The sequence below is a fragment of the Battus philenor genome, unplaced genomic scaffold (genome assembly GCF_028537555.1).
Source record: "Battus philenor isolate CCGP_79_NKW_IND1 unplaced genomic scaffold, ilBatPhil1.0.hap1 SCAF_8, whole genome shotgun sequence".
NCBI classification, from domain to species: Eukaryota; Metazoa; Arthropoda; class Insecta; order Lepidoptera; family Papilionidae; genus Battus; species Battus philenor.
The window spans coordinates 10,267,387-10,284,451 of record NW_027181748.1 but is presented as its reverse complement, the minus strand read 5'-3'; positions in this window follow the sequence as shown (position 1 = coordinate 10,284,451).

Below are 17,065 nucleotides of genomic sequence, written 5' to 3'. Positions count from 1 at the left end.
TAAATAATAACGTCCTTAAGTAAGATCAGTAACGTGTATATAAAGCACATAAATAATTACTATTTTGGTAAACCTGTAACGAGAGATCGTACATCGCGGGATCGATTCCCGGGATACAGTCTTATGTTAATAATTCACACTTTGCGCATTAATTATATGGAACTACTACTGTTCATACACAGAGGATGCGCACCAGCGTCTTCTGCGTACCATAATACCACATTGCAATAGAAAACTTGCCTGCCAAGTATGGTGATAATGTTATGTCCCCCATAGGTATCTCTGGGGGAAGCCTATGCCTCGCAATGGGCGTCTATGGGCTAAAATGCCAAATAATTAATATCATTATTACTTCAAATTAATATTGTATTTATTTCTACACTCGCTTTAATGTAATACGAATACACACAAAAAGATTTAAATAAAGGATAACGTGTTAGTTGCAAATAGTTACTTTAGGTTTTATTTACTAAATTATTTTTACTACTAATAAATTATTAAATTAATTTTATATATGAGTAAAACTCTTAAAAGACAAGTCTTCCACTTCTAGACATAGGCCACTATAGCTTTCCAAAAGTATGGATTGTAACTGACCTCATCTCTGCACCTTTTTGAAAGACCACCTACGCTAGACAGGTACACAATGGTGTAATTATTTTGACTTAAGATTGAACATAGTTGCACACAATAAGTAAAGTTAGAAACTAAAGTTACGTGTTACAAAGTACACGTTATAAGAAAATCGTGGTTGTGAAGATTTAAATACGGAATTCATGATTTTAGTTCAGTCAACTCTAATGGTTCGCACCGTCTTTTAGTTCTACATCGTATCCGCGTGTGTTGCATTCACGGATGAGAACGAAACGGGTAAGACATTAACCGGGCGAGATGTTGCGAATGAACTGAGAAACAGGATATGTATACTCACAATACCGTAGACGCTAATTAGCGGTTACTATTCCGATGTTTTATACGCAAGTAGACATCAACAAGTTGGCGCGTACGTGCGAACAGGCCGATACTCGTCGCACTTTAGTGGGTGTAAATTTTGAACGAATGTCTCTAACTTCGCCATAGAACAGCTTTAGTGGTAAGTGAGTGTAAATCGACTCCTTTCACCGGTCAATAAAGATCCACTTTTCCAACACCCATTACTCGATACTTGTATGCGAAACGCGGCGAGACCCGTGTTTATTGCATCGACAAATTAAAATTACTTTCGATGCTATCAAAGAAATTGTTGAAGCAATTGGCTCCTCCACCCACCAGTATCTGATTTGTGTGCTCTGTGGCAACTCCCACCGCTGTTAGCTAACGAATTAACTAGCCACTGAGATAACCAATTAAATTTGAATACTGAAGCGAATAAATGTCCGTATAGGACTAACAAGGCCTAGGAGGAAAGTAATATAATTGGCATTACTTTAAACAGCTAAGGAAACTATTTGTAAAGTGATTTTTAATTTCATTTTGATTTTATTTCCTCTTCCAAAAATTAAATTCAAAAATATCATTCACAGATAAACTAATTCACATTGCCGAATTTACAGTAAGGCGTTGACATAACATATAAATAAAATATAAATAAAATATACAACGACATTCTTTTACTCAGTTTTTCCAATCTTTGCAATTCAACGATAGAAGCGGGGAAAGTCAATAAAATTACTGTGACAATACTTGTGATTCTAGGGTCTATTACGTTTCCTAGAAATGAGAAACTGTTACAACTTATGGTAAGTGGCAGGTGTTACCGATAAAAATTTGGTACTAGTTTTGAAACACGAAATTCCGCGAAGGATTACGTACATATTGTAAAATTCGCAAGTTATCAAAACTAAACATTACCAAATGTAATTAATACATTTGAATACTCGTGTAAGTTTGAACCTATATCAATAGAAAATATTGGCAAAGGTTTCGCTATCTGCAAAACTCGAGAGCAGCTTTAGGGATTTATTTTTTCATATTTTCGTTAAGAAACAAGAAATTTTTATTGTAGAGAAAATGCACAAATTTCAAGTAAAATAGTATATCCAGCATTATTATTTTCCCAAAAATACCACACAATAAATAAAACTACCAATAAACCATCTGTGCCATATAGCATTACAGTAAAATATATCATATCAATATTAAAGTTTTGCAATGTGAAAAACAGAAACAAATAGAACTATTAATACATTAAATCAATATACAAAGCCATCACCTTGAATTACATCTTATTTATTTACTTTTAACTAATGGATTGCGACAGGCCATTAAATTTTGTCATAACAAATTCTGTCAACGCAATTTTTATATATATAATATTACATATACATTCTTACAAATAATAGTCAGCAAGTATTTAAAATTACATGAAATAGAATGCACAAACAAATTTTTATGTTTCGTTAAATTTGCATTTGTCAATGTCGTAAAAGAAGCAAAAATACCATTGATAAATTCCAATTTTAAATAAAGTGTTATAAAGACGCTTCAAATTAAATACGAAATAGCATCAAAATAACTATTCTGTAAGAAAGGTGCGTTGATGGAATGGAAGTAAACATTAATGTGAGAACGAGGATAAATGTTATATAATTAGCATTTTGTTGCCCAAGCTTATCTGTCCTTTCCACAGGATTGATGGTAAACCACCCACCAGATTTCAACGAGAGAGATCTAAATTACGTTGCATTCAGTCAACGACTAGCCTACATCAATGCGATCACAGTGGTGATAAATGCCTGTCTTTTCAGAGGCTGTCAGGAATAGATTTAGAATAATGAACTGCTGCTAGAAACATTATTTTCCGTTTTACTCGCATACCCATATTTAACATATATACAGAAGTAATCACACTACAAATTGTTTCAATAAAATCATCGTTGGTCGAATATATTTTATGTCTGACCATATATGTTGTGGTTATTTATTTCTTTCTCTATATGAACGTAAAAGAAATTTTCACCTATATATTGGCTCATTACAATATCTCTGGAACCAAAAAGCTAAGACATGTGAATATTTCTTTTGCCTAGTAGAGGTCAGCTAAAAACAGATTATAACAACTTCCACTCGTAAGGAAAGTTATGCGGGCGGCGGCGACCACAGATCTTATAGATATAAACCATGGCCAGAATATTTCTGTTTTCTATGGGAAAATTAGTAACAATAGATTTTATGAAATAACATACATTGAAGGTAATGCGGATCGCGAGAAACAGGCGAGGCTAGTCACATACATCATTTATTGTTTACGTATATATACGTAAATAATAAATATGTTACAACTGTTTTGTGAATATTAATATGACTTTGGAAAAATAAATGTGATAGATTATTGCAGCCAATGAGCGTAGGAGCAAACCACACAACCTAGTGATGCATTTATAACAAATAGACCACCTTTTTTAAACAACTGTTGAACTCTAATAAAAGTTAGTATTAATTGCGTTATTAATATTTTGTGTTTATTAATGTATTAGGTTACATTTAAAACGTGAGCAGCGTGTATCAAGAAATATATACGTGTATACATATTATATTGCATATTAAAATATTTTATAAAAAACGGAGGATTTTTAATTTAATTAGTGTACTGCGACGGATGTCAAATATCGGTGAAAAAAGACGAGAAAATTGGAGCAATGAAAAAACATAATAGTAAGTAACGTAATGTTATAAAGAGGGTAGATATTTTGAGTGAAACATTTTGAATTCATAAATACTATGTTGCTTAATAACTAACTTCCTTCGTAAGTCAACAATTAAAAATAACTTGTCACAGTATTGCTCCGTGAACAGAGAAACCACGAGGATTCGATTATTTTCATATCAGTCATTTCAGTCATTCATCATCAGCACATAAATGCGTACATTTTAAACGTCTTAGAATTTTTTTATGAAGGTGATGATGATGATCGAATGATTTCTTTAGGATCGAACGATTATACACAGACTTAGACAATAAAAATATTTGTATCAAACTCTAGCCATTGTTTTCTTACTCATGGATGCATATTTATGTAATATTGATTCTATAAAAACTGTCTATTTGTAGTTGACAAGTAAATTATTTTTATCTTTGTGCCGAACATATCGAAACAACCATTAATTTTTAATCTCTGAAACTCGAAATAATTTTTAGTGACACAACCTTGAACAATTTGACGTAAATAGTGATCGTTTTTGACATTGTTTTGTGTCAAGGTTGCTACATTTTCATTTTATGTATTGACTTGTAAATGTCATCGAACCGTCTGTCGCTGAAGTATTATAACGAACTCCGTGCGATGAGTGTAAAGTGACATTTATCTTCTATGATTATTGCTAGTGCTGGCATGCGTCATAACATTGTCACACAATTCTCGACTTTTAAATATGTACTGTTTATTATTCATTCAAATCAATCTTTCGAGATTGGCAATTGAAAACATACCAAGAATCGAAGTAAGTGATGTATTCAGGTAAAGTTATAAGTCCAGAAGTGGATTACTCATAAATTTTTTGAAAATAATTTTTAGTCTTAGTTCGCAGTAAAACCGGAGACGTGAATGTTTTCACATACATCTCTAGCGTCATTACGAACGCCAATCATTCATGTACCTCGTAACTTTACAGGGGAGACTATTTAAAGACCCTCTTTTAAAGCATAACAATAGTCTCAATTTTTAAAGATTATGGTCAAGATATCCATATACATCATCCAGAGGTCATATAGAAAACAAAAGAGTATTAACAAACCTTTTCCAGTTCTATGGGGCAGAATTAGTCAACACTTTGGCTTAAGTTACGTTACACGAACCTACGTTGATGTTTTTTATTTCCACCGTAATCCGCCAGACCTTTTTTACTAAGCTGCATTCAATTCAGAACAAAATCTAATTTTACTTTAAATGAATAAATCAGTAATGTGGTCTTACACTTCAGACCTCAATGACGAGAGCATAATCACTCAATGAGTCACGGAGATGGCTATGCTTGGGATTTATTTACGACATCGAATTGAGAATGAGGGAATCCATAGAAATACAAAATAACCGACATAGCCCAACGGATTTGAAAGTTGGTGTGACAGATGGTCACTGAGGCCATAATATTCTGGATCTACGGACCGGCAGCGTAAAAAGTCCTTTCATAGGGTATGTAAATGATCATTATTATATCAGCTGATAGACGCCCGTTGTAAGACATTGAGCTCCCTCAAAGATCGCCACGATTATCGGTTTTGGGCTGCCTGCTTCCAGCGACATCCCTCCACCATCGAACTTTGTCATCGGTCCACCTCGCGGGGAGCTTACCCACGCCGCGACTACAACCGGCGCCTGGTCGCTAGCCTAGAGAACCTTTCGGCTGCAACGGCCGCCGTTTTCACGAGCAATGTACCCCGCCCATTGCCACTTCAGACCAACAATTCTTCAAGCTACGTTGGTGACTTTGATCCTTCTTCGGATCTATTCGTTTTTGATTCGATCTCGCAGCGAAACTCCGAGCATAGCTCTCTTCAATGCATTTTGGGTGATCCAAAAACAATCTTATTGTAAATAGGAGGAGGTCCATGTCCAGCAGTGGGAATCCTACGTCTAAAATGATGATGTATTCAATTATATTAAAGTAACATTATAATTTTACTTCGAGTACATAATAACGGTATCTGGTAATTGACAGATGTCACTTAAGTCTAGATAATATGGCGCCTCGTAGGACAATTGGCGGGCGACTTTGTGATATAGACTATTGCGCTAATATTGCACCACAGCAAATATATTTTTAAGTTAGATAATTTAAAAATATTTACGTTAAATATGTATTTTTTTTTTCAAAACTTTATTTATGAAAAAAAGAAAATACAATGGTATTAATTTATGCAAAACTTTAGAGGATTTTCATAGTAAGAGTATATATTTTTCATTGAATATTAAACAGAAATCGACACCGGTCGCCGTCATAATATTAGCATAATAATCAATTCGAACTTCAATAGAATTCGTGATTAAATTCTAAATATTTTTGATTCGTTATCTGAAACGCATTGTTACTTCGAGTCGTCATAATTGATCCTAGTGGAATAAAGTACGGAAACACTAATGTTTTTAATAATATACTACATTTTTACATGTTGTATTAGGTAGATTAGATAATATAAACGAATCTTTACAAAATATTTCTGCATATTACTGGGTATTCTATTTTCGACTTTATTAAATGAGGACTATTGCCTCGATTGGCATTAAGTCTTACAAGTCCTTTGTGCACATTTCGTTACGTTAAAAGTTGAGCAATTGTCATCCTAATAATTGTGAACATAAGTTTTAAATTCATATGTTGTGTGAACTGTTACATATGGCGTTAGTTTTTGTTGTTCGTGGCGGCGCCAGGGAAGACGCTCTGTCGGGCACGACCACGATGCATTCATTGAAAATGGCACATTATCATAATGCAATACAAGGAACACTAGTGATGTGCCCTTAATTGAACTAGAATCTTTCTTTTAATTTAAACAGAGTTGAAAAATGACCGGTGCATATTTGAAAGAGTTGAATGTTAAAGTTGACGTACACTGTATTTGTAAGGACTAGAACAGGAACACGGTTACCAGAAGGCGTGATGATGATTTAATGCACATAAATATTTATCGATAAACCTGTTCGTCGAGTGGGATATTTTCGTAGCGTAGGCGATGAGCTTGCCGCTTGTCACTGTTTCTTGCATGATTTCTTAGACTGTTTCTCTTACGAATTTAACTTCAAAGATCGAAATAATTTAAATAACTACTTCTTTTTTCACATTTTTTGTTTCGTTTCATTTTTTCTGTTTTAATTTAGATTTTTTTTAACATAGGCTAATAAACACATACACGGTGTTTGGTTATGGGTGCAAAAATTTTAGGGGGCGAATATATAGCACCTAGCCCGTACACCCCATCCAGAAAACAATAATTTAGGAATAATAAACTAATAATAAATTTCTTACTAAATTACACAGGATTCTCTTTGGATTTTTAATTTGTGAATTATTTATTATGAATGTCTTATAGTAAGTTTCTAACATTTTTTTACGTGTGTGTATTCTTGCATATTTTTTATTATTATATGTAAGCCATCACAGAAGAACAGGATGTTCAAGGCTTCAAACAAAAGCAATTAATAAAATCATTGGTACTAAATTTTAAACGAAAAACGGAACCGAAACACCAGAACTTATCTGAGTTGCTGAAAAAGAACTAAAGTAAAATAGACACCTCCAACCAGTCCTTTTGGAAAACATTTGGGAGGCCCATATCCAACAATGAACGTTATGCGACTGAATTGATGATGATTATGAAGTTATCACTAGATCTCCATGATTCTATAAATAGTTTTCTCTTAAAGCAATGAAAGACGAATTTACTTAATGTTACGAAAACTCTTTCGTACATCCTATACCTATCATTTGGTAAAAGGTCTAAGAGTGTTGTCCTAACAACGTGATCTACGAGTTATCGTCTTACAGAAATTCTCTTCCGATACATTTTTTAAAATAACTTTCGTTTAAAATCTTTTGTACATGCTGTGACATGATTATTATGTATATTAGTTGGTTATTACATAAAAAATATCTCTTCTTATTTACTATAGGTAAAATTTATAGTTTTTTTCGAGTAGAATGAAAAAATAGATGCTGTCCCAAAATGCATGTTTTGGTTTGAATTAATATTTTTTTTTAATTATATCGAAATGGTGTCATCCAAATCGGGAATATTCTTCTAATAACTAGTTTAGACCAAACTAAAAGGTTTTATCGCTCAGTATGATCAAAAATATATCAAATTATGTTATTTATATTATCATTACATATCTTAAAAGGGTGGACTAGAATATAGTTCATTTTGAAAATAATTTACGAAAATACATATTTTGTACTATTACGAATATGTATTAAGCAAATGAGGGAATGTAATTAATTTTTTGAAAATAAAATGGTCAAAGCGTCATATTAAATCCCATTCACACTCTAATTGATCAATATCACCCTTCTTCTTTGATATCACTTTGCTTAAGAACGTCTCTCGCACCTGCAGGCTGGCATTAGATGTATCTCAAGTGACCTCGTGTAGCTAAAACCAAGTCATGGAGTTGTACTTATTGAGGTCTCGAAGCTTCGGTTGCAAGAAGTAATTAAAAAAAAAACAAAAGTAAGGCTTATTATAGCCTGCCCGTGAAACTCTTAAAGAAGATAATTTGATAAAAATATATTCGAATTTTCTTAATATAAAAAATTGTAAGTGTCGTGCTTGTAGTAATAAAAATCTTTCTTATTAAAAATTTTAATACACTGCTATTGTTTTGAATTATATCAACTCATTTTCCGATTATCAAAAATAAACTATCATTCAATTTACATCAACAACTACAATTTTTATTGATGTATGTTACTTAAAATCTTGTCAATGTTTTTTTAACCGATTTTGAAATTCAAATAACACGAAATTGTAATTTACATAAATTGTGATAATTTTTTAACTTTTAAAAATGTTAAAATATAAGACGTTAATTTTAATAGCTTTCTACCTTAATGTATCTTAATTAATTTGTAATAAAAACCTATTAGTAACGTAATTCCGGCAATAAAAATCTTTCTTTTAAATAAATAACCGGTTTAAGATAAACGAGTAAAGGTTAATGAAAATGTTTCATTGCGATTTTTAACTTTATTTAACATTTGTTACAGTACGATACTAATTTACCGAGCGATAAATTAAAAGTTTTTTTGTTCATTTTGAATATATTTTTGAAGGTATCGGTTATAATTTCTTGCTATTTTACTTCCGCAACTTATGTAAATCTCATTCTGGTAAACAAAGAGAATTCAAATTTAGAAAACGAAATATATACAAAAACTGAAGGATTTTTGTTGAGACGTCCATAGCGTAGGTGCCTATTGTTAGTATTGTTAGTATATGAGTTATTACCTTTAAATTGATAACAATTAATCAATAAATAAATGTTAAGCTGATGTTTCCAACTTAGCCAAAGGTTTTAGTGGATAGATTTGATTTAATTTTTGGATTGTATTTAAAATTCCAGCAAACATTATCATTGATATAAATGATATTTATGATATTACCACATAAAGTATGATAACATTCCCGTGATAATAATATGACTAGAAGCCGAGGTGATGTCGAAAGCGTGTGATGTACGCTAAGCTGATTAATTCGCAACATCATCAAATTGCTGTAACAAAATTTAGCGGCTGCCGTGACTCACTGCGATGCCTGTGGCGAAATCGCGGCATTTATTTCTAGAGTAGGCCGGACTAGTCGCCACCTATAATAAATAATGGTGACTGTTGCATTACAAAATGACAGTTTTATAATAAGCACACCACGTGTTTCTATCAACAGTGAGCGAAAAGTACCAGTGGATATGACAAAGGTGATTAAGAGTTAGCTGCCGCCGATGTCCTGACTGCTGACTGTACTGTTCCAGGAACGCTAAACGGAATAATAAACTTAGGATAGTTTTATATAAATCGCGAAAAGCGTTATTCATTACATTATAAAGTTTGTTTTATTTTGAATTTGAAATGTATTTATTTTGACATTGTTCAAAACGTCAACGATCATTTACAAAGCTTTAAATATATTTTCGTATCAAAGAAATGTAAAAAATAAACATTTTAATTAGTCGTTTTCAAATAAAATTTTCACTTATAAATCTTGTATATTATACGAGTGTTTGTAATTCTTTTGGTTATATAAATATTGTTCGCGACACTAATGACCTCTTCTGCTTCCACTGTGGACCCACTAACCTACGACATGCATATTTCTCATTTTACATAAGAACGTAGTTCTTAACAAAATTATGTCTTAAGTGTGAATCTTAGAGGAGCTGTAATTTACATAATTGCGGTAATATTTATGACCATTAATTTTTCACTGCAAATATTAATTTCACAAATTACAAATAATTGAAGAAAGACTTTCAACTCATGTAAAACAATGAATTAAGTTTCATGTAAGGTTTTTGAATACGAGTCGCAAATACGCTTAGTGAAATATTTTTCGCTGATCGCCCCCACTGTCAAGAAGACCTCGGCGCAATAATAACAGAAGCTCTTGAAATATAAACAAAATACACGGTGACCTTACCAGCTCCACGCATACCGTTACCGTTACATGCTGCCGTTTCTCTCGATTTAGAGGATAACAGATGACACCATTGAGGTCTTCTGCGAAATTTATATCTGGTTAATTTCATTTCGGCTAATCCGTTTGCCTTGCACATTTCATTTGCTAGATGTGACACTTTTACGTTTGCTTTTACAATAATACATCTATCTATCAACTAGATGTGAATTCGTTTTAAACAGTGCATAAAACGCGTTCCTTTTTTTTTACTATTAATAATATCTCTTTTAATTTTCTTAATCTCTTTTTAAGTTATTTAATGATGTGTCTAAGTTACTATTTAAAAGGAAATCGATGGAAAAAATCTACGTTTGGCAGTGAACATCATACGGATCAAATTATAATGATGAAAGTGTATCAAGGAAAATTAGACAATGTTACTGTAATTATCTTAGTCGCATTACGAGTATAGTAGAACAGAATAAATCTTAAAATGAATTGTTGTTCTTTTGAAATAATCCGAAACCTTTTTAAAATTAAAATTAAAGTTTTGAAAATACAAATTATTAAATCAATTGATTGTTCCTTCGGGATTTTTATACACATGTCGTTTAATTATTAATGGGGAAATATTTAAAAGGGCATCCGGCAAGTACGTGTGTTTGTCAATCGTCAAGACGGTGACACGTCTAGATTAGGAGCGGCCGACTTGAGGCCAGACATCTAGTGCTAGAGATCAAAGTCGGCGTAGCCTAATGGGCTCCCGTCGTAAACCGAACCTATGGGCCATCGCATGGCATCGCATACCATCACGGTTAGTGCCCCAATACACCAATGACCCGGTCGTTGTGGAATGGGATTGCATTGATTTACCATTTTTATTCTCGTTAAATCAACTGTTATTTATTTACTCTAATAACAATATAAAAGTATTTAATTTTAATGTAATGCGTCTATTTTAATTTTGCTTAAGTGGATTACGGACAAGTAATTACTAGACTCTTTCTGTTCCGTTTATTGTTACAAAAGAATAAAAATAGACGTAATGTTTAATTATAGTTAAATATTATCGATATTCATTCGATAAACAGCAAAATTTTAAATTAAATCTGAGTTATAAAATTCCTATTTACGCGGTAGTAATGCCAACAACATGCATTTTACACATCATTTATTTCCTTTTCTAGCATTTGCAAAAGCGTTCCGACCAGTTTGCGCCTCTAAAGCGGCGTACAGTTCATATCTGATTAAGTAAGAAACTTTATCTAATCATTATGAACGGCGGGTTGGTGATCGGGGTCTTTCACCGGCGTATTGCTCGGGACGTTGCACTGCGGTGCATTCGCCCCATCGCATTACGAAAAACTGGTGGCAAGCATCAAAAAGGGTAAATTATTTCAAATCACATGTCTAAATCCTCTGCAAAGTATCCTTGTTTATTTATTTATTAATACTTGTGTCAGTGATTATCAAGAATATTTATTAAAGTGCTAAACATTCGCAGCATTTGGCAGAAGAGTTTGTTTGGGATGGTGTCGGTTTGAATAAAAAAATCTGTTTTCGGATGAATATAATTCCATACGGGATCATTTGAGGCTTACTTTTTAAGGTGTACGTAAATATTTGTATCTAATTAGTTAAACATATTAAAAATAATATCACGTGTAGGGTGGTTAGTTTTATTTTTAAATACAGTTTCTTTAAATATGCAAAAAAAAAACGAAAACAGTGATAATCTTTTTTATTGATTTAATTTTATACTAATGTGCAAGAACTCAAAAACAATTGACTTAAGAGATTTAATAGATAGAAAACAGTATTTAACGCTTTGGTTGATCTAGATTAACACCACTGGTAAGTAGATTTTGCCTATTATGTTATTTTGCTGACAATATATTCGTATTAAAAGACCGCTATTTATAAAGCTAACCACAATACGGTTTATTTTGGTCTTTATAAATTATAACACATAAATTATAACGCATAAGTTCGTGAAACTTTTTTTAAAATGAGCAGGAGGATATTTTGGTCAATATCTCTTAGTTATAAAGGCATTTTTATAAAATTTCTACAACGCATTTTATTTTTATGTTCCAGACGTTTCGAGTAATTTGCAGAGCTCAAGGCCACAGGTGGGTCTGGTATTGGACGCCCATTTGTCGTGGTTTTTAACAAGTTTGAAGGATCAAAATAACTATACTCCGCGGAAAATCTATTTTGACACGCCAATAGCAAAAATTAACATATCTTTTACTCTTAACTTTTATGAATTGCGTAAATGTATATGTGATGATTTGCTGTCAATGTACCTTATCTAAAAAATCAATGGTTTCAGTAATTATAGTAAGAAAATAGTAAGAAAAAGCGTTTTCAAAAATCGGATTACTGCATGTTAAAACTAATTATTGCTTACTATCTTTCCTGCAGATTTTCTACGGTCAGATGTTATAGTCATGTCGCAATCCAATAGAAAAATAAATCAATGTAAAACATTTCAATGTGATGGCTTTTTACAGTAATAATCACCCTATATGTTGTACGTTTGCAGATGTACAAACGATGCGATAAAGAGCTATAAAAGAATTAAAAATGATTTTATAATAGCGGCTTTAAGTAATAGAACAATAATTAATTAATTATATACAAGATAATAAAAGACAACCGAACATTGTGTTTACATTGTCTTAACAAACGCGCAACGTAAAAACCAATTCATTTAGTGTAAATAGCAATATTTAAATCTTGTATTATACAATGTATCGGAATAGAAAATTTTACTTAGTAGGTTAAAAGGCGGACGCGAGTGCCGCGCAAGGGTTCCGCGACAAGTGCAGGACGCCGGTGGACTAGCCGTAAATGGCAACAGGTAGAATGCAAGTCTCTGTAACATTACTCAGAGAATACACGTAATAATAATAATACGATGCTTTCTTTTCGTAAGAATTTAACCTAAATACTTCTTCATTCGTTTTATTCTCACCATGGACTAGTTTTAAATGAGTTTAACCCTATTCATATAATTTTTTTTTTATTTAAATGTACCTTATGTATAATGAGTAAATTAGTTGATTTTTAGCTTTTTTATATTTATGATTAAGAAACTCTAAATATCACTAAGAAATGTATACGTATATATTGTATCTTAAGAAATTACATTACTTATATTAACTATAATTTAAGAAAATATGTCAAACATATTTTTAATAAACCTAAAAGTATTAAATAATTAAATGTACCTAAAATAACTTCTGAATTTTTGAGAAACTATAATATTTTTTGGGATTTCATCATCATTTTGATTGCAATATAGACTAATTTTGTGTACAGGCTTCACATTACTTTTCCTGTTCCCAATTTATACCTATTGTTCACTTATGCCAGTTTTAAATCTGAACCTAATTTGAAAGAAGGTTTGAAAGAAGGGAAAGGAATCAGAGTTATAATGGCTCCTTCAATTTAAAGCGACCAGTATTCCAAAGGTTCTCTGATCAGAGAAGAGCCCACAATAAACTCTGTTGATTTTCTGTAGTAGCTTTATCAATAGCTTTAATACAGTAGTAGAGTAATTAATTCCCAAGCTTTATTATCACTTGACTTAAATCATAAATAGGAATTTAATATAATGTAATCGATGTAGTCAAACGCATTAGCGCAGAGCTGATTGCCGCAGAGGCTTTAAAGTTTTGTGGTGGTAACCTCAAACCGACAAGCGTAGTATAGGATGCCCACACACAGGTGATAGACCATATTAAATTTGTCGGAAGACGACGGCGACGAAGCCGGTACTGTTGGAAATCTGTAGGGGAAGCCTATGTTTAGCTGTGGACGGTGTACGGCTAAATAAACGACGATGTATAATGATTGATGTCTAATATTAACCGTCTTGTCATTTACAAACAAGACTTCGAGAAAGAAATCGTTACATGCCGCATTCGCACGGTTCACGCGTATTCAGTTGTTTAGTGAGCACGACATAGTTAATTAAATTCTTTCTACACTTGTCGAATATCATTTATACACCATGGCCGCTAAATGTCTTAACGTCTAAATTGGAAATTACAAGGTGCTGTCAATATAACTGATGACTGCGTATGAGGCGGTTATTTGACCCACATGCCAAGCCAGACGGGAGATCGGAAGCCGAATAAACTTGACCCCAGCGGCGTCGACGGTGAAAGTTTACAGTAGCCGTGGTTAAATTTTACAGTTCGCAGGACAGGCCATTTGTCTTCGAACGAAAATGTGATTGAGATTAAAGAGTGATTTCGCCTGCCGTTGATGCAAAAGTACCATTAATCAATTTAATTTACTCACTTGAGACACACTTCATAATATAATTGATATTATGAAATTATTGGCTGAATAGTGTCTTTTAATTATTTTTAATTTTCTAGACAGGTTTAATGTTGGTGAAATCATTTTTTAATTTTTAATTCCAAGTTCTTACATAGCAAAAATAGCAATCTGTCTGACCGTACCGCAGGAATTGTAATACACCATTATGGCAAAAATTTAATTTACATGTATAGTCACTAAAAAATTGAACACAGTAAAATAAATGTGCATTACTAAATGTATTGTATCAGCGACCAGGTCGAATATTTCAATAAAGACCTAAAAATATCTTAAAAAACAAGGTAACTTCCTTTGCTATTAAAAGTATTCAGTGTGTGCGGAAGTGTTAGCCACCGCCAGAGGGCTTGAGGTTGAGATTGACAGGATGCGTACGAGATATTTATGGCTTCACTCCTTCGCCCAGCCGCTCACATACCACACATAGAAGATGACTCACTTGCGCGCGTACGATTATAAAAATCTTTAGTTAATAATGACTTGCTTTGACAATATAGATTATCATTTAAAATTTTTTTGCAATAATGATTTTCCATATTTCTACACGAAAAATCACCCCAAAAATACCCCAAAATCTAAACTATCAGTGTATCTTGCAAACGACAAATTTCAACTAAAACAACAAAAGTAAGAAAACGTTTTTTTACACTAAAATAGATGAAAATTTTAACATCATGTTAAAAGAGATACTAAGCTTAAAAAGTTGCTGCCTATAAAAATCTTTGTTTGATAAAGCATTCAGACTGTTTTGAAATTTATTATCTAATTTTCGTATTCATCCAAATAAATGAATCATTTCAACAATTTACAATCGTAAACCACATTCATTTTTCTCCCCAGGTATAATTTTTCTTCTGTCTACTCGAACATGTTTTTGTTCTTATAAGGCTTAATATATTCGTGTTGTGTTACTATATAATACACTAGCTGCCCCTCCCCCGCACTTGCTCCTGCTTTACATTATGTAAAATGTAGAGAAGAAACTTAAATTTTATTATTTAGCTGCTTACCTCCCCGCTTAAGCTGTTTTACCCCCAAAGAGGAGGCAGATAATTAGGAAGCTAAATACGGGCAGAATTTCGTTAAATACATTCGTAGCTGACTCTGCTTTGACAAAAAATATTTCTCCGTAATATCATGTCTCGGAGTCTTACGGTTCCACAGATTTCGTGATGAGTCAGTAAGCGGAAATCTCTTATATTTATATATAGATATAGTCTCGGCAGGATTAGTGGTCAAAGTATTCGGTTGTCAACAAGTGTCCTTGCGTTGACATCGACAAATAGTTACGTAAAGTCTATAGGAAATATAAAAAAGCATAATTCATCTCGCAAAGAATTCTTTAAAATTAATCATTACAAAATATACTATAAGAAATAATATGATTTTCCGTGGATTAAAATGTTTACATCAAGACAAATGTAATGCCGGGTGTGGTTAGATAATTTCGCGCAATAATTCACTTGGGTTTAATGTTACTTTAAAATGCGATATAGCATTTAGATAAGCATTTAGAGATAGACTTTTGTTTTGCTTGTGTAGGAGCGCACGCCGAGTTAGATAGTAATTACAGGTCCAGTCCAGCATTTTTATCGATTGTTTCCTTTTGCGTATAATCCATTCACTCTTGTAACGTACAGGAATCTGTGTGGGCGACTGCGAAATGGACAGCTGAATACTCAGCGCCGGATCTAATCGGTTTCTTAAAATATTTTCAATAACTATTTGTAGTTGCACGTTTCAAAAATAGAAAATTCCTCCAGACTTTCTTAAATACAAATAATCCGTTATTTCAAGCGTCCGAGTAATAATTCAATTGCGTTGGTTTTGATATATGGGTTCTTCAAAATGCGCGATAAATTTTGCAACGCACGTCCGGAGCTTACGGAATTGCGATTGGGATGAAATAAATTTTGTTAACTGAGTTTATATGTAATCCGACATCTGGATTATTATATTATTTCATAATTGTTTCTTCTAGAAACACTTATATATTGTGTAACTTGGTTTGTTTTAAATGCAAGCACCAAATAAAATTCATAATGTGTTTTATAGCGAAGAGAAAAACATGCTTTGTATCATATAATTAAAGTTTGACACGAAAATTCGCTAATAAAATTAAGGCTTTTGTATATTTTTTCTTATTTATTTAACATTTGCATGAAGGACTGTCAATTAAAAAGAAAGATAATTTTATCTATGTTTTAAGTATAGTCAAGAACATTCCTAAGACTTCCTCATGGATTATCAATATTCATTTGGCGATACCAGTTCATCCCTGGTAATCCAGAAATAAACAAGACGACTTAATAATGTAAATGAATGCACCCGATTCTGTGCACCGTTGTGATTTAGCTGCGTTTCTATGCAAGCATTAGCAAGTCCCCCGCCATTAACTGGAGCTCTTGCTTCCTTTACCATGAATTCAAATAGGAAGGAATTCCATTTTATTATTCCATTTACGTTTCCATATCCACAAATCTTATTATTTAATTGTAAAATATTTAGAATTCTTAGTATATTTACGAGAATGTACATAAATATGTTTATAAAGTACAATTACGTAGTCAATTTATGTAATATGTTATTTTCTGTAATATGTTAAAA